Genomic DNA, 24,471 nt, shown 5'->3' with positions numbered 1-24,471 from the left:
CGAAAAACAGAAAAAACAAAAAGAGCAAAAGGAAGTGAGAGAGGTATCTCCGCCTTCGTATACATCAATTCAAAACAGGTCGCATGCGAGTAAAACATCATCTATATCACTAGACCCGTTTACAAGCTCTGCTCAGAGAGAACTAAAAAACTATGGTTTCCGATAACTTTCGGCGCGTGATTTCGTCTGTTTTCGTATTTCAAAGCGAGTAAAATCATTTCAAGTGAATGAAATGATAACACAGAACAGTATAATAGGACCCTCTATTAGTAGGTACGAAAAGAAGCATTCGAAAAATTTATCAGATCATATAGTAATGGGACATTTTGTGTGTGTTTATTTATAGTGGTTTTTATTTTGACGAGTAGGGACTATATCGGTTATAATCCGACCCGGAGGAGAGGGCGATATTACCACTCGTCCAAATAAAAATGTAGAATACGTAGCTATTTAAGATATCACAAAATCATTAAAGGTATACTGATAGTAGAGTAGAATTTTGACATACCACATATTATTTTATTGCGCCTTGATTAGCACCAAATAATTTTATATCGCCTACGCTTCTTTTAGACATTATCCTAGCCGACGCCTTACAAATGAAAACATAGTTCTCGCAACCGGTAGGCGAAATAAAATTATTTGGTAAAACCTAAATGGTGTGTTTCGAATCACAATTTTACCAATGAAGTGAGGCATTCAGTTCAGTTATAATTTCTTTGGTCACAATTCCGACATTGTTTCGATCCAAACATTGTATCTGGGAGGGTTTGACAATCGTGATCAAGAGAAAAAAAATTGGGAAATACTTTTGATATGACTGAATTTATTGAAAATCAAATGTTTGTAACATTTTTTTGGTGGTAAACTATGACCATTTGGCAGACCCAGTACGAGCACTAAGCTGCTGGTGCTGCAGTATTAGTGGTTGTTGTTGTAGTATTTATAGTTGTGTTTGCTTCAACAAACAATAAAAAAAATTGAAGAGAATTTTGAGGTCATGTTTCAGAATTTTTTATGAGACCCACTTTCTCAGCGCCCATCTTGCCCATGGACTTATGCGGCTTTGATTTCTGAAAAGTGCTGCTAAAGTATTCAGCGAATTCGTTTTGACAACTGGCTGAGAAGACATTTACGTGGATATCGCATACGAAATAATATCATACGTAACAGTACTCAAACATAACCACAATTTTGAACAAAGTTAAGATTAATCTTTTGTTTTTCTGTCTGACATTTCAAACAACAGTTAAGCCGAACAAAATGAACCAAACACGAATCGATGTCATCCATAGAACCATAATAGCCACAACTTACCTTTCTTTGTTATTTTGACAAATTGCATTGTTAATAGTGTTGAGGTTATGGCTCTATGGCTTTATGGATGATGGTTGAACATTTCATTTCACGTTGGAAGAAACCTATTGAACATGATGCCTCGCATGATGCATAGATCGTTGACAAAGACGTTTGAGGTGTCAAATAAGTTGTCATTCTAACTCTGCTAGCCTCAAATCTCTAATTTTTTTAAGGTTAGCATACTAGTCGTTACAGGTGTGACTTCGTTATTTTCCACCTCTTTATATTTTTAATTTAAATTACAAATTAAACAGTTATATGTCGAATTTAATGCTATGAATCTATATACCACAGAAGAACTTCATCAATTGTGTCTACTGATTTCACTGTATGACGTGTATGTAAATTTTAAATGTGGAATTTGAGAAATTTTTTGCTATAAATAGGTTCGGAAAACTTCAGGTCGATATCAGTTGTATCATTACGTTTGTAGTAACCGACAGCAGAACGAACTACCCTTTTGTCAAAATGATGAAGCCAGTACTTTTCACCTTCCTCTTGGTTGCCCTTTTTGCTGCGGTAATATAGTTAACAACCCCCATAACAAAACACAGTTTGTCACATTTTCCGTTACATTTTTTAGTACTCCGCATCTCCAGTAGCTGATGCCGAAGCTGCACCAGCCCCTTGTTGGTGGTGGCTTTTATTGACAACCACAACAACAACAACTACTACTACTACCACCACAACCACCACCACTACAACCACTACTACAACAACAACCACTACTACTGCAGCACCAGCAGCTTAGTGCTTCCACTAGTTCTGCAAAGTGGTAATCTGTTACAGCATCATCTTGAAGGGTTGAAAAACTTTGAAAAATGTGATAACATTCGAAAATATTCAATAAAATCGGTTGTAACAGTAATAACGGTCTTTCAAACAATTTTTGTCTGCACAGAAAAAAAATTCAACAATTATTTACTACAAATATTTGATATATTTGCAACAAATAATTTTAAATTTATTTGTCACAAATATAAAACATATTTGTTGTAAATATATAATATATAGGTGATGAATATATAAATATTTGAATCTCCATTGCACTTCAACGTTCTAATGCCGCTTGTATAATGGGAACATTCGACGGCGATTTGAAGAAGTTAGATGAAATCTATTATATTTTATAATTTTTGTTTTGTGGTTGTTGTGAGATGATTTATTTTCAGTTTACTAAGCTAAGTTATTTTTCTACTGTTTCTCCTGAATCAGGCCAGTTTCCATGGTTCTGGATAAATAGATTGAGGTAACTTTTGTTAAGAATAGTTGCCACTCCATGGGTGGAATTTGTTTCATTTTATGATACAAATTTAGGTTTATGAAAATGAATAAAATGAAGTTCGTATTTTAATATTTGTTACAAACATATAAATATTTGAAACTAATATTTAAAATTATTTGTAACAAATATTTAACATTTTCAACAATTAAATTTGGTTCGAATTATTGTTTTTTTTTTTCGTGTGTAATAGTACAGCTGTTAAATCATTTTAAGTGAATGAAATGATGACATAGAACAGAAGTAAGTATACTAAAAGATGCATTCGAAAAATATATCAGATCAGTGTAAGTCATTTCAACCAAAGCCTATAAGGAAATATCAATTTTATAAGTCTAAGAGATTTTTTTTGGTTGATCCCCAAAATGTTTGAAATGTTTCCGATTTGGACAAAAGGATTTCAGAACTTACAAACGAAAAAAGGGCCACTTTATATACCTTAAATATTCAAAGAGTAAATGCGATATCAGCCCTCACTTCGTCGCACTTTTTCTCGGTCGGATATGAAAAATACTATTCGTACCACGGACTAAAAGTCTTTTTTAGCGTATTCGATTGCAGACCTCGCCTTCGGCTCTGTCTGTAAACCTCTCACACGTTAAAAAGACTTTTAGTCCTAGGTCACAGCACTGCTACTAACACGGGCATAGGAAATATTCGGAGGCTGATGAAATCACAGAAGGCACTGTGTTTCTGTTATATAGATAGATGATTTGTTTTCGTTGTATGAGTTAAAATAATACAAACAAACCTAAGCGGTAGCTCGTATCACTAAAGCCTACAAATTTTACACTTGTCAATTCGGTGTTCATGCTAGTAGCACAGCTGTGCCTAGGTACGAAATGTAGTATTTTTGTAATATTTGTTTTTAAAAAGATCGTCTCTTTCTAGCAAACATACTTGCTCATCTCGCGTATATTTGCAGAATTACATTTAAACGACTGGAACTGAATGATAAACCATTGTTTGTAGATATTTGGAACCAGGGCCTAATATTTGACAAAGTTTCACAAATGTTTACTGAATGTTTACACAATACATCATTTTCATGACCTTGTAAACGTCAGACACGATCCTAGCTGTCAAACATGTCGAAAAATATCGAATGAATTGAACGAACGATTTTCATATAAAAATCAGTAAATTAATTGACGTTACGTTGCGGAGTACCGTATAATAAAAATGATCTATTTTTGTGAAACAATTGTCAACACTCTGCTTCAAGAAGTAAACAAATTTGCAAAATTTTAGTAAATACAAAAAAAATCTGAAATTGTGGCTGTTGCAAAAAGATAAATTCATGGTTTTTGTTTTGCCGATTATTCGAAATGATGATTTAATTTAATTATTGCTGTCTTGAAGCAATTACAAATAATTCTATAAAAAAGAGAAAATTGCTGTTACCATCTGTTACCTCATTGTTACCATAGCACTGTTACCTTTTCACAAAAAATCACAAATTTCATGACCAGAAAATGAAAAGTTCTCGCAACCGGTAGGTGAAATAAAATTATTTGGTAATACCTAAATGAAGAGTTTCGAATCACAATTTATCCTATGAATTGGGGCTACTGCAATTTATTAAATCAACGCACTTCATTTTTTCATGCAAAATACTACTCTGTTTGGTAGCTGTCACTCGAAACACTTTTGCTTGAAGTGCGTTGATTTAATTGAAATAAAATTTATTTTGTTTGTGGAATTGTGACATTGTTTAGGAGCGTAAAAAACATGGGGAAACCCGATTGCAGAAGACTTGGAACTCAGAATTTTTCAAACAGAGCAGGCTTTCTCTTGCTGCCTAGTCTAGTCTTTATCTCTGTGATTATTTTATTGACTTGAGATACATCTGACTCCTCGTTACGACACAAACATTGTATCTGGGAAGGTTTGACCTTTGACGATCGTGATCGGGAAGAGAAAAAAGAAATACTTTTGATATGACTGAATTTATTGAAAATCGAATGTTTATAACATTTTTTTTGATGGTAAATTATGATCACTTTGCATATCCAAAGACACTACTAAGCTGCTGGTGCTGCAGTAGTAGTGGTTGTTGTAGTAGTAGTAGTTGTAGTGGTTGTGGTTGTGGTGGTGGTAGTAGTAGTAGTCGTTGTTGTTGTTGTTAACAAAAGCCACCACCAACAAGGAGCTGGTGCAGCTTCGGCATCAGCTACTGGAGATGCGGAGTACTGAAAATGTAACGGAAAATGTGACAAACTGTTTTTGTCGCAGGGTTGTTAACTATGTTACCGCAGCAAAAAGGGCGACCAAGAGGAAGGTGAAAAGTACTGGTTTCATCATTTTGACAGTGAAGTTCTTTCTGCGATCGTTTACTACAAATGTAATGATACAACAAACTGATGCCGACAATAGCTTTTCCAAACCTATTTATAGTAAAATTTCCGCAAATTTCGTATTCAAAATTTTACAATTCCTATGTCACGTATGTCATACATATTGAAAAATACAATCTCATCATTCTTTGACTGTATAATATTCGGAACAATGAGGCTAATATATTCGAAATCCAACTGTTGAATAAATTCGTCATCAATTTGAGAAAGAAATATTTTGACGCCAAATTTGAATTACGCATTTTGTGGATTCAATGAAATTAAACTAAAAATAGCAATTCCCTTTTGACATCGGGATTGAACTAGCTCGCGATTATCTCCATCATTATTTCGATCTGTACCTACACGCGGAGGTGAAAAACGTTTTTCTTTTCTGAAAAACTATTTTCGTTTATCACAAAGAAATCACTTTTGTAGCAAAGATAAATCTGTTCTCACAAAAACATTCTTTTGGACTAGTTCTGTTGGTCATTTTCTTTTGTGATAGCCGCGAATTAATGTTTCTCACAAAATGATTACAAATGTTGAAGGAATTTTTCTTCGGTTTATTTAGAGTAATCACATTCATTAGTATTGCTTTATTGCTCACAACTTTATAAAAACTTTTCAAATGCTGAGTGATACTTCGAGCGATTTTGGAGACATTTTCGCATTATTTAAATTGATATAGCTCCTAGTCAATCTTTACGGAAACAATTAGACTCAGTTTGACGATTGTCACAAAAGATTTACTGTTTTAACAAAAGAAATACTTTTGCCCCAACGGTTCGAAAATGCTGTCATTATGTATGACCGAACACAATACAACAGTATTGCTGAACAACAAAATTAGTGTGATCGCGGACTACGGTAAAAAATAAAAGAACAACAAAAAGGTCACGAAAAAAGAGAAATCAAGGACAAAAAAAATAGACCGTGTGCGATTTTGAGAATTTTTTTTTTCATATTTCAATAAAAAGAAAATTTAAGGTAAAAGCAAAATAAAACGATCAAGTCTGGTTCGACATTACTATTATTTCGGTAAATTTGTCTCAAATTCTGTTTATGACACTAGAATGAGCATAGATCATTTTCATGACCTTGTAGACGTCAGACACGATCCCAGCTGTCAGACATGTCGAAAAATATCGAATGAATTCAACAAACGATTTTCATGTAAAAACGAGTAAATTGAACGCAGTCAACGTCAATTAATTGAGGTTAAGGACTACTGGACGAAACATTTAATGGGGCTACGTTGACGAGTACCGTATAATGAAAATGATCTATACTCGGAACTATTTTTTGACCGAAATTGAAACTGAATCACTTCGTTTTTTTAAGCAACGCACTGTTGGTTTAAGATTAAAAATTTACTGTAGCGATTTGACATTTCCTCAAAACAAAATTCACTGAACGACTGAAAACTGAGTGAACAATATCTATAAGATCATCTCCGAGTAACTGTAAATCCGAACACTGACAGCTGCACCGTCATCCATAGAGAACCCTAACCTCAACCCGGTGAAAAAAATTGAAATTATTGAGATGCCGTTTAATTTTATGTTTTTTCCGGATCTACAAAAACATTTAATTTAATATATTTCCAATGTATAAAAGGTGAAATTATGATTGTTTCTTGTATAGCGTAAGTTTTTCAGCTTATTATTTTATAAGAAAACCATGAAAACCATTAAAAAATTTTTCTCTTTTCAAACATAGGTAAAGTGTCTGCTCGTAGAGGTTAGGGGTCTCTGTGGATGATTTTTGACATCTCGAATAACCTTGGACTTGATCTATACTGCTGTAATTTCAATGTTGCAAACTTACGACCTTATGTGGAATTTGGGTGGAAAATGGCGCGAATCAGTAATTTCTAAAGTGAAAAAGCTTTCCGGTTTCACGTTTTTTTTTGTCAAAAGAAGATGCACAGGTATCTTTATTTTCAATTTTTAGCTGTTTTATGCAAAAACTTTAAGAAAAGTAATTTTGGAATTGTCTATTGCCCGCGTCGTTTTGAGGTGTCAAATAATTTTTTATTCTCACCCTGATAACCTCAAATTTTTTAGGTTAGCAGGTTGAAATTTACACTTAGAAACCGATATTCGACTATGATTTATTATTGGATTGTAATAGTTCCAAGTGTAAATTCTTTATTTTCTTCCACTGTAATTAAAAATAATTTTTATTCAAATTGATGACGAATTTACTCTAATGTTGAGTTTTGAATTTCGAACTTATCGTTATGAATCTATATACAACAGAAGAAATTCATCAATTGGATGTACCGATTTCAATGTATGACTACGTAAAAAATGTAAATTTTAGATGTGGAATTTGAGAAATTTTTGCTATAAATATGATTGGAAAACCTCAGGTCGATATCAGTTGTATCATTACGTTTGTAGTAACCGACAGCAGAACGAACTACACTTTTGTCAAAATGATGAAGCCAGTACTTTTCACCTTCCTCTTGGTTGCCCTCTTTGCTGCGGTAAAATAGTTAAGAACTCTTGTGGCGACAACAGTTTATCATATTTCCCTTCACATTTTTCAGTACTCCGCGTCTCCAGTAGCTGATGCCGAAGCTGCACCAGCTCCTTGTTGGTGGTGGCTTTTATTGACAACCACAACCACAACAACTACTACTACTACCACCACAACCACCACCACTACAACCACTACTACAACAACAACCACTACTACTGCAGCACCAGCAGCTTAGTGCTTCCGCTAGCTCTGCAAAGTGGTCGTCTGTCACAGCAACATCTTGAATCGTTGAAAAACTTTCAAAATGTTGATAACATTCGAAAATATTCAATAAAATCGGCTGTAACAGTAATAACCGTATTTTAAACCATTTTTGTCTGTAATAGTTCAACTGTTCAATCATTTTAAGCTGATGAAATAATGACACAGAGCAGAAGTTTTCGAAAAATGTATCGGATCAGCGTACATAAACCTCCAATTAAAGCCTTAGAACAATTTGTTTATTCCATCATAGCACTGCTCCTAGCACGAACACTATTTTTTCCAACGTCAGAAGTTCTGCCAATTTTCAAATATGTATGATTGCATGCGTTTTTATTCACACGAATATTTCTTATGTTCATTCTGAGAGCAGAGCCGTAATTCCATTTATTACATCCTACACTATTTGAATGGTAGCACAGATAGAAGTATGTGCAGCACTTAAATAGTGTGATGACTTATCGGTCGACAGATATGTGTACGATTGAAAAACGAATTGCGTTACCGGACTCCTGAGATCACGCACTACACACTGGCAGTTTGTTTGACCAAAATCCGTCAAGGTAAGAGCGTATATCGAATATAAATAAAATGAAAGGAATCCCCCTATTGCCGTAACACGTAAATAGAGTAGAATTTTGACAAACCGAATCATGGCCCTACGTTAATGAAGGGCCATGACGCAGGTCCGTTCACGGTTCACACTGAAAAATTTGAAAAAAAAAAATCCCCAGGCCTGAGGAACATATATACACAAACTTTTTGACTTTTCCCCCTCCGCTCCTACTATTACCCACTTATTTTATTCGCAATCTGGGGGTCGATACGAGCTCAACGATCTATCACACGCCATATAAGGTTAAGATTTGGCAGAGATATTAAATTTCAAAACTTGAAAATTTGTATGAAGAAATTGATGAATTTTACCAACCTTTGTTACTTTGTGAGTTTGTTCAACGCACTGTCTAGCATCGAAGCTGACGACTTTGACGTCACTCAAATAGAGGACTGAACCGATCAAAGTTGGCTATTCTTTTTCATACAATGGCTATCAAAAAATTTTTTAAAGTAGTCAACAGGTGTGTGTTTTGCCTTCTAATTGAGTGATGTCAAAGTCAGCTTCGGTGCTTGACAGTGCGTCCGTTGGTTTGTTACAACGAAACTTTTGAATTACTCAGTGGATTTGGCTGAAATTTTCAGGGTATGTCAAGGACGTAATTGACAAATAAGGAACTAATTTGAAGGAATTTTTATAAAAGCTTATAATTTCGGAGCTATGAGATTTTTAAGCTATTGAGCTATGTGACCTACAACTCAGAAAATATGGCAGATAGAAAGTTCGTTTAAAAGACAAATTTATAGATTCTAATCAACACGTGTTTCATGGTGGTTTTCCCCAAAAATCACACGCGTTTTAAGTGCGAGCTATGACAACCATAACTAGGAGAATGCGGCAGATAGAAAGTTCGGTTCAAAGGGAAAGTTTTAGCGTTTTGGATTTTGGTCGACAAGTGTCCCAAGGTTTTTCAAAAAAGTTGATGATTTTTTTGCGTTATACCAAATTCTCAAAAAAAAATCTTCTTACAAAAGAACTGATATCACCCAAAACCACTTACAGTGAGGTGTGACGCAAGTCCTTTTATCCACTTACAAAAGAACTGATATCGGTGGAGGTGACGTTAACAGCTTCGACTCACAAAAAGAAAAGCGAAAATTGTACCGAAAAAATTCAAAAAAAAAATTACCAAACTGTGTCACAAATGGTAGATGTTGAGGAAAGTACTGTCAAGAAAATTGTTAAAATAGGGAAAAATACGTCCTGAAACAAAGGAAAAACGAAAAAACCGAGTAGAATTTTTCAAGCTGTGTGAATGCAGTGCTCTCGCTACCTAGTCTTCCCCTATCCGATTATTTTATTGACTTGAGATACATCTAACTCCTCGTTTAGACCCACACATTGTATCTGGGAGGGTTTGACAATCATGATCAAGATAAAAAAGAAAACTTTTGATATGACTGAATTTATTGAAAATCAAATTTTTTTGATGGTAAATTATGACCACTTTGCAGATCCAAAGACACTACTAAGCTGCTGGTGCTGCAGTAGTAGTGGTTGTTGTAGTAGTAGTAGTTGTAGTGGTGGTGGTTGTGGTGGTGGTAGTAGTAGTAGTCGTTGTTGTGGTTGTCAACAAAAGCCACCACCAACAAGGAGCTGGTGCAGCTTCGGCATCAGCTACTGGAGATGCGGAGTACTAAAAATGTAACGGAAAATGTGACAAACTGTTTTTGTCGCAGGGTTGTTAACTATGTTACCGCAGCAAAAAGGGCGACCAAGAGGAAGGTGAAAAGTACTGGCTTCATCATTTTGACAGGGAAGTTCTTTCTGCGATCGTTTACTACAAATGTAATGATACAACAAACTGATGCCGACAAGAGCTTTTCCAAACCTATTTATAGTAAAAATTCCGCAAATTTCGTATTCAAAATTTCACAATTCCTATGTCACGTATGTCATACATATTGAAAAATACAATCGCATCATTGAGATAGTTCTTTGACTGTATAATATTCGAAACAATGAATCGAAATCCAACTGCGTACATTTTCTATTTGAATAAATTCGTCATCAATTTGAAAAAAAAAATATTTTGACGCCAAATTTGAATTACGCATTTCGTGGATTCAATGAAATTAAAGTCAAAATAGCGATGTCCTGCAGAATTGTCATCGGGATTGAACGAGCTCGCCGTTATCTTTATTTTCAATCTCCATTATCGATCTGTAATTAAACATTCTTTGAATACCTTATAAAGTGACTGTTCAGTTCAGAATTTGTACTCTTGAATTACACTTGAGAACAATTTTGAGAACTTTAAGAACAATCGATTTGTCATTGATAAATATCTTAGTTGAAATATGTTCAGATTTCTTTAACGAAACATATCTTCTACAACGGAATGATAAACTTTTCTCTTTATGAATATTAAGTTTTACGTCAAAAGATCATTTTCAAGTTACGGTAGTTTCAGACACAGCTTCATTAAATATTCCATTCATTTGTACGAGTTGTTTTTAACGTGGATCGCATTTCAAGTTCAATTTTTCCTTCAATGCAAAAACGGACATCTCGACTAAGTTCAATTTTTCCTTCAACGCAAAAACGGACATCTCGACTAATGGTTTAACGATTGCCAATTGTTCGGGTATCTGTAATTCAGTTGATATTGAAGAGGTTCCTATAATTGTGATGCAACAACAAACAACATATAAGTTCATTGAGGCCAAAGCTGTTAGGACGAAAAATTGTAATTTTTATGGTTGTTGTTATCAACTCCTTCAGATGAATCTGTAGTATAATAAATTGAGATTGGCTCGTTCGGTTCATGTTTTTTATGTAGGTGGAAGCACGGGGTTTCGGGGGGTTTTGAAATTAATTTTCGCTATGTTGCTCACATTGCAATGTCAAATATGTCTAAGGTCGTTTAATTTGTGCTAGGTGAAGTCCTTTTTCACTAAGCAATCAGCGTAACCTTCGTAAATAAAAAATCTTGAATTTGTCAACAATGTGTGGCAACATGTAAAAAACAAAAATCAAAACCCCCTCAAAACCGGTGGCGATCCACTTGTCAACGGACAATACATAAACAAATTCCATCCCCTATTGGTCGTAAAATTGTGAAGCACAGTTGCATTTTGGAGATTGGTTGATAACTTTTTCTTCTTCGTTTCGACCTGATACAGCACACGTCAAGCAAGAGTGAACATAGTGGACACCTGCCGAAAGTACTCTATTTTACATGAAAATGTTTTTACAGTTGTGTGGCAGACTGTCAAGTTTCAATACCCTATTTAGAGCACCACTCATGCTTGAAGTGCGTTACCTGATATCATTATGTTGACGTGAGTAATTTATCATTTTGAAAATGTTGAATATTAGCAGAGCCCTGGGAGATGACAACCATACAAAAAATTTTTTTACATAGAATGTTATAATCATGTTTCAAAATGTTCAAAACATTTTCAATGTTCTACTTTCTCAGCGCTCGTTTTGCCCATAGGCTAATGAGGCAGCGAATTGAGAAAAGTGCCACTATATTATACATCTAATTCGTTATGACAAATCTTATTAAGAGGAAATTTCGTGAAACGTCAGCAAGTCTGAAAAATTGGATTTCCCAAAAATGGGTTGTGATTTATAGGCGGAGAAAAATAAGAACTTCATATCAAGGAGATACAATCTGATTCTGTTTATTGAAATAGAAATTTTATTTTAAATTCATTCTACGCATTCTGTTAAAAGAAATTACATTGCTTATTCATCCCACATGCATTGGACATTTACTGTGACTGATTTACGTAGATTTAGCATGAGAAATGAATAACAAAAACATAAATAGATCGTTGTCAGTGTCGTTTGAAGGTGTCAAATAAGTTGCCATTCTCACCCAACTAACCTCAATTTTTAGTTTTTTAGGTTAGGTGGGTGCAATTGACACTTATTTTACATTAAGAAATCGATATTCGACAATTCGATTGTACCAAAGGCTCTATAGAGTGTATATTCTTTATTCACTGTAATTTTTATTCAAATTGATGACGAATTTATTCTAATGTTGAGTGTGTACACAGTTGGATTTGGAGCTAAATATTTTTAATCTATATACCACAGAAGAACATCATCAATTGGGTATACCGATTTCACTCAAAAAATGTAACTTTTTGATATGAAATTTGCGAAATTTTTTTGCTATAAATAGGCTTAGAAAACCTCAGGTAGATATCAGTTGTAGCATTACGTTTGAAGTAACCGACAGCAGAACGAACTACCCTTTTGTCAAAATGATGAAGCCAGTACTTTTCACCTTCCTATTGGTTGCGCTCTTTGCTGCGGTAATTTAAATTAGAGCCGTCATGACAAAAACAATTTGTCACATTTTCAGTTACATATTTCAGTACTCCGCATCTCCAGTAGCTGATGCTGAAGCTGCACCAGCTCCTTGTTGGTGGTGGCTTTTATTGACAACCACAACAACAACTACTACTACTACTACCACCACAACCACCACCACTACAACCACTACTACAACAACAACCACAACTACTGCAGCACCAGCAGCTTAGTGCTTCCACTAGCTCTGCAAAGTGGTCATATGTTACTGTAAAGTCTACCATGACTGCACATTTTAAAATGTAACAATATTACGAAATTATTGAATAAAATCGGCTGCAACAGGAATTTAAACATTTATTTTTAAGTTTTTCCCTCTCAATTTTTGGCATTTCTTACTACTCTCGTTCCATTGGTTATGAAACACAATGAACGTAAATTTACCGCGGAGGACATAACCAAGGTTTTGAAAGAACAGGTTAAGACACTTCTGAGTTGATCACGAAGGCGGTGAAACACAAATTTTGACAATTTAGACAGGTTTTGTAAAACCCACTCATTACAGATCATGTGATATGTCACCTTGATTACTATACAAGGGAAAGAATTTGATATTTTGCATCCAGATGAGTAAAAGTGTCCGAGGGCTTTAGCCCGAGGTACATTTACTCATCGTGATACGAAATATCAGATTATTTTCCGATTGTAGTGTGACGTTTTCCTTTACGAAGGCGGGAAAGACTTTTCCCTAGGGACGGAAAGTCGATTTTCCCTCCCTAGTAAAGGAATAGTAGATTATTCACCTATGTCCACATGTTTATTTAGACACTTGGGGAGTTGTTGCATGAGCCGAAGGCGAATGTTATACCCCAAGTGTCTAAATAAACATTTTTACAGAGGTGAATACGCTATTTTATCTACCGACGGCGAAATAATAGCACTTTTTCACTGCTATTATTTCACCTAGGTAGATAAAAAAATTTATATCAACAAAATTTGAGGTGTGACGTTCAGAGATGTTTTTTTGATTTTACTTTTTTTGCGTTTTTTTTATTTTTTATTATCATTTCATCATTGAGCTGAAATTTCAATAAAAAACGATCCATCAGAACAGTCGGAGCGTTTGCTGCGACTGAGCCCCGTACAAACCCGTATATCTATTGCATACGTGACCCTAGTGCGTCTGTCACCCTACTTTGACCGTAAGCCTATGCGCCGGTTAAAGTAGTTAAAGTAAAATTATTATGTAATGTGTACATCTTAGAAATTGCACATAGCGCAATTACGAAGCCCCGTACGACGTTCCTTTCAAATAAAACAAAAATTTCAAATAGCCCTAAAATTTTAATTTATTGAGTATAAATACACATAGGGCCTAGTATCGGCCTCAGTCCGAGGATCCAATTTTTTTTTTTTTCAACTACATTCTATTCGGCCTTTGATTACCTTCCAAATGACACAAAAATTACGAAAAACGAATGAAATTTACTCGAGTTCAATGTAAAATACATATAGGGCCCTAGTAGTGGCCTTAGTCCAAGGACCCAAATTTAATTTTTTTTCAACAACATTCCATTCGGCCTTTGATTACCTTCCAAATGAAACAAAAATTACGAAAAACGGATGAAATTTGCTCGAGTTATATGTAAAATACACATAGGGCCCTAGTAGCGGCCTTAGTCCAAGGACCCAAATTTTTTTTTTTTTCAACAACATTATATTCGGTGTTCGATTATCTTTCAAATGAAACAAAAATTACGAAAAACGGATGAAATTTACTCGAGTTGTATGTAAAATACGCTTAGGGCCCTAGTAGCGGCCTTAGTCCGAGGACCCAAAATTAATTTTTTTTTCAACAACATTCTATTCGGCCTTTGATTACCTTCCAAATGACACAAAAATTACGAAAAACGAATGAAATTTACTCGAGTTCAATGTAAAATACATATAGGGCCCTAGTAGTGGCCTTAGTCCAAGGACCCTAATTTAATTTTTTTTCAACAAGATTCTATTCGGCCTTTGATTACCTTCCAAATGACACAAAAATTACGAAAAACGAATGAAATTTACTTGAGTTCTATGTAAAATACACATAGGGCCCTAGTAGCTTTTCACTTCTAAGGCCCTAACTCACGGTCCACTCACCCGATTTAAAAAAAAACTTTTTTTCCTGGATTGGTATTGACAATACCTATCATTTGCCGTGTCATTTACATTTCCATCGTTTATTTTGCCATAAATATCACCAAAAGATATCACCATTGTCTTGCGACCACGATGCTGTTGCTTTGACAGAGACTTCTCTCAATGATTCTTTTTTCGATGTTGAACTTTTCGATCTTAAACGATTCTCTGTCTACAGAACTGATCGTTCTCATTTGAACAGTGTTCATCAGATGTATGGTGGCGTGTTGATTGCTGTTCGTACCTCTTACCCCAGTGATCGTATCCTAGTTCCTGGCACAGACAATGTCGAAATGGTGTTGGTAAAAGTTCAACTTCAGGATCATTCGCTCTTTATCTGTTGTATCTATATTCCTTCTGGCTCCTCAGTGCTGGTCTATAACGAATATCGTGATGCACTGGAGAAAGTATTGAACTTTGTCGATTTGGATCTGATTGACGAAATGTGCGTCCTAGGTGATTTCAATCTCAGTCTTGTAGATTGGGTGCCCGACACCCTCAACAGCCACGCCAACAGTGTTGACGACCTGATGAATGGCGATGACGAGTCTTGTGAGCCTAATGTGTTTCTACCATCTGGGATTGGTGAAGGAACGAAAGCTGATATAATCTATCTCATGTTGAGCAGTGGTCTTCACCAAGTCAACGGCGAGCGCAACTTTTATGGAGATATTCTGGACCTTGTTTTTTTCAGCAACCCCAATGGGGCAAACGTTTCTAGGTGTCTTGAGCCTTTGAGTCGTGTTGACCTGTACCATTATCCCATTGAGGTTATCTTTTCCGCGGACGTAGTCGATTGCGTTGAATGTGATGAGTCTTCTACTGAATTTAACTTCAAGAAAGGTGACTTCTCCGGTCTGAACCGTTATTTTGACTCTGTTGATTGGAATCAACTGATGTTGAACGTTTCTGACGTGGATGTCGCTGTTGATTTGCTTTATGAAACGCTTTTAGCCGGTTTCGAAAGGTTTGTCCCTCTCAAGAAAAAAGTGACGATTGATGACCCGCCTTGGTACAACCAACGTCTAAGGAACCTTAAAAATAGGACGAGCAAAGCTAGTAAGCGCCTTAATTCTGAGACTGACCCCACTGAGAGATCTAGATTAGAGATGGTTTTTTTGTCGTTAAGTAAAGAATTTCGCACTGTGCGTGATTTGGCTTTTAGCAGGTATCTGACAAAGACTGAGAAAATGCTGACATCGGATCCGTCAAGGTTTTGGTCGTTTGTGAAGTCGCGCAAGAAAACTGTAGGCTATCCTTCAACGATGCGTAAAAGAGATAAAAAATCTTCCAGTCCTATTGAATCCTGTAGTTTATTCGCCGAGTTCTTTCAAAGTGTCTATGTTACTGATAACGAGAGTGAATCAGACCTGTCCCGTAAGTTTTACCGCATTGATCAACTTGTTGATGTTGGATCGATTTCTTTTACTATTGAAAATGTTGTGAGCCATTTACGTGGTATTGACACCAGTAAGGGCGAAGGGCCTGACAAAATCTCACCCGTTCTTTTGAAGAACTGCGCTGATAGTCTGTCTTATCCACTTCTCCGCATTTTTAACTCATCACTCTCAACTGGTAAGTTTCCTACGAGATGGAAATCGTCGTATATTACACCGATTTACAAGAGTGGATCTAGGAGTGACGTAGAAAATTACAGAGGTGTTGCTATTCTGCCAACTATTGGAAAACTGTTCGAAGCCGTCGTAACTAAAATCTTAACCGAGAAATTTAATCACGTGATTTCGAAATCTCAGCATGGCTTTATGGAACGAAGGTCTACAGCGACGAATTTAGTGGAGTTTGTAAGTCATGCGACTAAAGTCATGGAGTCTAAACATCAGCTAGATGTCATTTACACTGATTTCCAAAAAGCTTTTGACCGAGTTAAGCATTCAATTCTTTTATTCAAATTGAAGAAGTTTGGAGTTCATTCTGAGTTGTTGGCGTGGATTGCGTCTTATCTAAGCGGACGTACACAGTTCGTAAAGTTGTCTGGGTGGTCATCTATGACTTTTAATGTGACGTCTGGCGTTCCTCAAGGTAGCCATCTTGGCCCTCTTCTGTTCATATTGTTCATGAACGATGTCACGAAAGTTTTTTCTTCCTCTACTCATCTGTTGTATGCAGACGATTTGAAGATCTTCAAAGTGATCAAAACTGTACTTGATGCTACTGCTCTTCAGAGAGATTTGAACAGGTTCTTACGGTGGTGCGAAGTCAACCAGCTTTATTTAAACGTAAGAAAATGCAATGTGATGTCTGAAAGACTTAGGAGTTCTCATGGATGAAAAACTGACCTTTGGTAAACACGTCGAATACGTAATCGCTAAGTCTTATTCGATGCTCGGTTTTGTCATCAGGACTTGTAAGGAGTTTAAGAATGTCAAAACCTTGAAGAGTTTATATTTCGCACATGTACGTTCGTATCTGGAATATGCTTCGGTCGTTTGGCACCCGTATCAAGAAACTTTCATTGATAGGATTGAATCGATTCAGAAGAAGTTTTTGATGTTTGCACTCAGACGATCAGTGAGACGTGACGAGAACTATAAACTTCCACCTTACATTGACAGATGTTGCTCCATCGACATTGAACCGCTTGCTAGACGCAGGATAAATGCCTGTGCATTGTTTACTTTTGACCTTTTAAGTGGTGGTCTTGATTCATTTGAAATAACGAGAAGAATTACTCTAAATCCTCGTCCCACTCGAGCTGACGATCTACTCATTGTCGATGAACACAGGACTAAGTATGGTTACCATGAACCAATAAATAACATGTGCTTGGAATTTAACCGTTTCTCACAGCTTTGGTTTCAGGGTATGCCGCGGAACTCATTCAAAACGACTGTTAGAATGTTGAAGATTCCAATCAAATTGAATGGTAAGATCAAAATGTCATGACTGATTTCATTTCACTTGCAAATATGCTGGACCTATGGTTCTTTTTCTAATCGGTATCGATTAGGTTATTTAGGTCTCACGACTTTAAAAAGTGGTCTCACGACTTAACTCCGAGTCTTATCGACTTGTGCCGAATCGAGCCAGTCTAGTCGACTGGCTCCCGCTAACCACTAACCGTTCATTTCCAGGTGGCTCAGAAAACGATCTATTGACGACTTTCTGGTTATTGGTCAAACGAGACGTGACTCACTCCTATGTGACGTTGGTGAATGTTTTTATTTATGTTTTTGTTCTATTTTTTTTTCATTCAACTTGACATGTATAATCTTTTTCTGTTCTTTTATTGTAAAATTAAAAATGCAAGTAGTCAGGGGGCGGATGCCATTGACGAAATAAATAAATAAATAAAAGACCTTAAATCACTTAGGTGGCCCTAACTCACGAAGGGCCGACCCGAATATGCCCATCTTCGAACTTAGCCTCACTAAAAATTTTTGAAATCGGATTTGATTTACTCAAGATATCGACGTGACAGACAGACGGACAGACGGCCCAAATTTTTATTGCGGATTCGTCATCTATGAACATAGGCGAACACTTTGCCCTTACCGTCTGCTTCGAATTCCATCAATTACACACGGCATCGTAATCCTATAAGCCCCTTCGTACTTCGTACGGGGCTAAAAATGATTTTTTTGTTCGAAATCATGATGATCAACGAAAAAAAATCAAATTGATTTGATAATCACGTTTTTTTTTCTTTGATGATCAAGATTGATTTGATTTCCGAAATTGATTTGACTTTGATTTTCGAACCCTGATCGTGTATAATAATAAAATGACGATCGGTGTAATCAAGAACAATGAACGTCAACACAAGGTATGGTCGAATGACAAACTTTGTATGGAGCGGAGGACATAGCGATTTCATATAAACAAACTCACCTCTCATGAGAGGTGAGTTTGTTTATATGAAATCGCGATGTCCTCCGGTTTGTATGAACAGACCATACCTGGTTTATACTTTCATTGATCAAGAATGCCTGTCTATTTATATTTTAATGTATGGATGTCTCTCAGATATAGCGAAAAATTATAAATTATATCAGGTTTTTTCTGTCAGGATCATGAGACATTCAGTAAATTAACGGTATTATCAGCATTTAGTTGACTCTGCAGAATTAAGAGGTTCCGAGTCTTCAGTTTTGTTACGAACCAAATACTATGTCACCATCTCGTTTCATTCGAATGAAACGCTTGTGATTATTCTTAATATCATTGTGGTTATACTTAATGACAATAGAAATTCGAACATCACACAGTCGGCCACCATACAAATATTGTGAAAACAAAATGTCCGTCGTGTTAGAAAAATTGTGTTTTTAATTAATTGCGTCAAACTAAAACCTATGTTGAGAATTATGGCTTAGAAACACTCGTGGAAATCATAATCAAGATAGCCATTGAAACAAACTGCATCAAAGTGGACACTGACTGAATGGAGTAGAAAATTATAAGAAGAAAAGCCTTAGATACAATTGTACGATCGAAGAGAATAAACGTAATTCTCGGGGACAGCATCCCCAAGTCTCATTGTTTCCTTTGTAGTGAATGTAGAATTCCCAACAAGTGGCGCAGCCTGAAAAACAAAAGGAAGTAATCCTTTGGTGGAAACGCTCCGAAAAATCAGTGAATTTATTTGTGTGCGGTCATTCAAACGTCGAGAGAAAAGTCAATTGACCAGAATCCATATAGAAGTGCTTCATGATAACTCATCCAGGAAACTGTTGGGAATCGGTATCGTTAAGTATCAACAGTAATAGAAAAGCTCCAAAGGTCGATTGGTGTGTCAATTTTTTTTGAAATGGTTGTGATCATCTACATCGTACGAAGTTCTGTGTATCGATGGCTAAGCGGGTGATGGACGTATCGGGTGAGACCTTGAAGTGCCAACACCATATTGAACGAGTTTTCAGTCGTGATGCGTGAAATTTGAAAACGAAAGTTGGAACAAAGCTCAAAAAAACCAGGCGTTGGTTCACGGAAATCCAGCAGTTGAACGTGCAACCAGTCGTTTACTTAAATACAGTGGGTAACGTTGGTTAATGGTAAAGCACCGAGCAGCGAAATTCGTACCTGCTAGCTATGCACCATTTTCATTGGACTATATATGAATTCGTCCGCGAACGTGCAGATGAAGGCAGTCGACTTAATAATTCATTCTTCGACCAGGTGAGTGACTCTCAGACGTTAGTTAAAGACTAGTAGTAGACAAGCTTAGGCTGAGTTTGGGTTGGTGAATGAGTTGTTGAGTATTTTGATCACGACTGAGGTCTGTGGGGCATGCATAGTTTATGTGGGTTTTAGAAAGTCGGCTATTTAAAGTCGTTTTAAAGAAAATGCAAATTCGTTCATACTCACTTTGCAACGGTTTTTTTTTGTAAATTTTGCTGAGCTCATCTACATTCCGTGACATTGTCATAACGTATTGGTAATTTGAGCGTGAACAGATTGCAAATTTCTCTGAAGTGACGGTTTAGGTGAGGGAGGGTGATAGAAAGGTGTAGTAAGATTAGCCGTTGTTTGGGGAGAAGTGGTAAGGTGGATTTACTGGACGCAGACAAGCGGTCGAAGAATGAATTGTTAAAGTCGATTTGTGTAAAGTCACAAGCGGCAACGAGTGCAGGAATGAGACTGTTGGGGGTGGCTTCGTAGTTACGATCAGTAAAATTGTGGATATTGTGGAATTGTGGGTTATAAAGCGGAAACCCACGCGAGAAGTGTGAGAAATTCCTGTATCCAATGAGCATCCAATCACCTGGGAACGTAATCGAAACTAGCGGAGTTTGAATACTTTTGGTGGAACCAAGTTTTCTACGCAGCCAGTTAGAAAGATTGATCTGTCGATGGAAAATTTCTGCGCAGCGAGGTAGAAATTGAATGATTTGATTTGGAGCATCAAAACGAGTCAATTGCATCGTGAATGGGTATGGCTGGTATGGCGATGACTTTATTGTGAGCAAGACACCACACACGACTCGTCAGAAAATTCAGTGGTCCAGAACATCCAGAAAACGATGATAGTGGTTAAAATGTTGGAGTGGCAATCATAACAGATTGTCTGGAGATTTCGATACAAAAGTAGAGGTGAGATTTACTGGGGATGTGTCCGGAGTCGGCTCACCGGAGTGTCGGATTGGGCACAGGCAGTAATCTCTCAAGAAACCTTGAAATTGGTCGGAATTCTCTTCCCCAACGATTGGATAGTAAACTTTGTTGGTCGAATACAACGACAGGAAAAGGATTCCATTGGTTGAGTCGGAGTCAGCTCACCGGAGTGTGGTTTAGACACAGGCAGTGAATATTCTCTCAAGAAGCCTTGAAATTTCTTCGTAAATTATCGTGGTACAGCGAGTGGTCGAGTTGGAATTTTGCATTGAAGGAATCAGAACCGAGTAGAAATTATAACAAATGCAGTGCAGCGTAACTAGAGGAGTGAAGCGAAATGAATGTACGGCATGTGATGAAATTAAAATGAAGTTGGTGGAATATTGGTTGGTGGGAGCGCACATCATCAGAGAAATTAATGTGTCAAGAGTTAAGACATCCATCGGAATCGGTAGTCAAGTTGGTCGAATGGCAAACGAGAGAACGTGAATTAGAAAACTTCGAATGAATTTGCAATGATCCGTTACGAATGTATGCGTGGAAATAGTAGTGAACTATTTGAATCGGATCGTCGAAAAAATATTGAGCACACACGAAAAACCCGACTTTGGAAGGTGTAAGCATAACGTCATCGGAAATTTGGATTGGTCCAGGAAGCGATCTGGCAGAAACGAAAATGATTTTGGGCAACAGCGAGTTGGCAATATTCACGGTCGAAGGACGAATAGTGGCAATCACAAATGAAAACTGCTTCAACTGATCGTGTGGTAGCGAACGACAAAAGTCAAGGCGATCAAATGAGTTAGTAGCGAGCTGACAGCACGAAGAATCTCAATGGATATAATGGTTTCTGGTCAACAGCGGGCTGACATTGTGAATAAATGGAAATGGAAAACGAATCAAGGTGGTTAGTTTAATGAAAGGTTCCAAGGTGTTTTGGCGAAGTGGTAGCAATCAAAAAATGTGCATCACAACAACTAAACAGCTCAATTGTTTATCAGGTCGAATCGAATGACTGATAATTGAAAGAGCAACCAGACGCTTCCAGATTCTTGATCAGGTCGTGTCATGACAAACGACTGATAATGGTTGGTAATCAAAAACAGGTCGTAGCGAACGACTCTGGGAACGGTAATGGAAAATGGCACCAAAACCAAGGAAAAAAGCTGCTCAAAAAATTGATTAGGTCGTGGCGTACGGCTGATAATGTTGATGACAGCATAAGAGAACTGCTCGATAGATGGAACGACCTAAGATGCCGACAAAGAAAGCAGCTAAAGTTTATAATCAGGTGGTAGTGGACGAGATCGAATGAATCTACAGCGATGAAATTCACACCATAATGGATGGTTGAGCAGTAGCTGACAGCAAATGAAAACGCAGCGATGAAATTCTCACAACAGTTCTGGACGAAAGTCATGGACTTGGTCAATTGGTATCGGAACTCTCAATTGGTGGTCAACAACATTGGAGTATGTTGAGGAAACGAACATTTTGAAATCACCCTTTCTCGTACGGCCTGGTGGAACGAAAAAATTTGATTGACCTCAATAACGATGTTATGGAAGGTCAAGGTGGGAGTATGTTGAGAATTATGGCTTAGAAACACTCGTGGAAATCATAATCAAGATAGCCATTGAAACAAACTGCATCAAAGTGGACACTGACTGAATGGAGTAGAAAATTATAAGAAGAAAAGCCTTAGATACAATTGTACGATCGAAGAGAATAAACGTAATTCTCGGGGACAGCATCCCCAAGTCTCATTGTTTCCTTTGTAGTGAATGTAGAATTCCCAACAACCTAATTTCGAAGTAGTGAGACCAAATTTTCATTATCAATAGTGTAATGATTCGTTGAAACATAGCTGCTTGTGCGTCACTGTTGTTGAATTAACAGAAAGTGTACTTATCGTGAAATTTGGTTTTGCCTTGTAGAAGTAAATTAAATGAGAAAAATCATTGTCGAAATAAAGTAATTTACTAAATGTGAAACTACATTCATGATAATTAAGGTCCGAATTAGGTATTCGTGACGTGAGTTTATGTGTTCATTCCTTGGTCTGAACAGATTTATGTTCCTATGGCCCATTTTTATTCTTTTTTTGGTAGTGTGTCTAAATTGAACGCTGTCTTTTTTTTACTTCATACACGAAAGGCAACGTAGCAAGAATATCGTACCGCTATTCTCCGACTAATCATTAGATGAAATAAATCGCCCCAAGTTATGCTTTAATTTCTATTAGATTTCGGCCTATAATAGTGCGTTTCGTGCGAATGGATAGATGTGTTTCGGATCGACAATTTGAATTATATTGAACCGAAATTTTTCGCGTCGAAATGTAATTATTAGCGCTTTCGTAATTAGCAATGCAACAACTCTATTCTGCACTCTGGAACCTTGAGTGGAACATCTAAAATTATATTTAGATCAATACATACGTAATATTTCGGATGTTATCTATATTTAGGTTGATACATAATTCCCGTCGGTTTTTCAAGTTTACCCCCTGGAATATTCATTGTTTTTATCGAAGTCCTCCTACTTTATACAAAATTACAATTAAGCTCACTCCGCCTTCCCTAGGCGATGGGATTTATGAATTTCCTGAATTTAAGCATCATAGGTCGCTTATCATCGCTCTCACTTCGTTCGGACTACAACTCGAGAAATTGCCTAAAATCTACCGTCCACCACAGATACGTAAATAACTATTTTGTAACGCACATTGCTTTTATTCACTAGTATGGAAACTAATGGACTGGCGTAAGGGTAAAATTTGAAACTTTATGACTTTTAAACCAAATTTAAGCTAATTAATTATGAACACTATTAGGTCTATCCTTAAGAAAGTAGATAAAAAGGCTCGACACAAAAGGTGAGCAAAATAATTTTTGAATAAGAATTTTGATATCTTTGGACAAAGAAAAGCTCACAAAATGGGATTGGGCTTAACAATCTGCCCTGAATGAGCCCTGCACATCGCATATCGTCTAAAAATGACGACCAATATTTTTTTGACACCAATTCTTGTCATTGTTTTACATCGTACGACTTCGCAAACTTCCTCTAAATATAACAGACTGATGATACTTGAAGCATTGTTTTTTTTTACATAAATTTAAATCAGATTAGGGACCCATTTGACCAAAAGTGAAATTCAACATGTTTTAAGTTTAGGGAGATTTGTTGTGGTTTGTAAATGATTCCACACAAAATTTGTTAATGAAAATCTAGATTTTTTATTAAAGTATTAAAATCTTGCTAGGAGCGCGTGCCTCCATTTAAGGCGATATTAGGAGGATTTAGGAGAATTTTTGTCATTTTAAGATTTCGACAGATTTCGGAGATAAATGGATATTAGGCCTGTTTTAGAGAAATAGTCTTAAATTCATCTGGCATGGTGTTTATCTGGTCCGGAAGGCTAAAATATTGGACCCGTATTTTTTTTAGAATTTTAAAAAATTGTTTAGATCTAGGGAGCGAAGCATTTGTTCAAATGTACGAATGCGTTGGTTAGAACAGTAAAAACGATATACACCATCATTCTCCTCTCTTCTAACCAACGCTTTCGTACATTTGAACAAATGCGTGACTCC

General features: G+C 36.5%; 6 long non-coding RNA genes across 6 annotated transcripts; 3 read left to right on the top strand and 3 right to left on the bottom strand.

Annotated features, from left to right (window-relative positions):
* The first annotated feature begins 878 nt into the window (after positions 1 to 878).
* Positions 879 to 4,770, top strand: LOC119076280. The gene is made up of 2 exons (XR_005087598.1): positions 879 to 910; positions 4,671 to 4,770. It is a non-coding gene; the product is annotated as an uncharacterized LOC119076280 (long non-coding RNA).
* LOC119076277 lies at positions 1,730 to 2,227 on the top strand. The gene is made up of 2 exons (XR_005087595.1): positions 1,730 to 1,878; positions 1,943 to 2,227. It is a non-coding gene; the product is annotated as an uncharacterized LOC119076277 (long non-coding RNA).
* Positions 4,572 to 5,010, bottom strand: LOC119076274. Its single transcript, XR_005087593.1, has 2 exons — positions 4,895 to 5,010; positions 4,572 to 4,833 (listed from the first exon to the last, which is right to left on the bottom strand). It is a non-coding gene; the product is annotated as an uncharacterized LOC119076274 (long non-coding RNA).
* A 2,328-nt stretch (positions 5,011 to 7,338) lies between these two features.
* On the top strand, positions 7,339 to 12,820 carry LOC119076271. Its single transcript, XR_005087590.1, has 2 exons — positions 7,339 to 7,471; positions 12,682 to 12,820. It is a non-coding gene; the product is annotated as an uncharacterized LOC119076271 (long non-coding RNA).
* On the bottom strand, positions 7,602 to 18,200 carry LOC119076272. Its single transcript, XR_005087591.1, has 4 exons — positions 18,190 to 18,200; positions 12,268 to 12,275; positions 9,036 to 9,041; positions 7,602 to 7,746 (listed from the first exon to the last, which is right to left on the bottom strand). It is a non-coding gene; the product is annotated as an uncharacterized LOC119076272 (long non-coding RNA).
* LOC119076268 lies at positions 12,748 to 17,059 on the bottom strand. Its single transcript, XR_005087587.1, has 2 exons — positions 17,023 to 17,059; positions 12,748 to 12,884 (listed from the first exon to the last, which is right to left on the bottom strand). It is a non-coding gene; the product is annotated as an uncharacterized LOC119076268 (long non-coding RNA).
* Positions 18,201 to 24,471: the final 6,271 nt, after the last annotated feature.

Source organism: Bradysia coprophila, unplaced genomic scaffold (assembly GCF_014529535.1).
Source record: "Bradysia coprophila strain Holo2 unplaced genomic scaffold, BU_Bcop_v1 contig_232, whole genome shotgun sequence".
Lineage (NCBI taxonomy): Eukaryota > Metazoa > Arthropoda > Insecta > Diptera > Sciaridae > Bradysia > Bradysia coprophila.
Note: the sequence above shows the minus strand (reverse complement) of the source record. Positions and strands in the feature narration are given on the sequence as shown.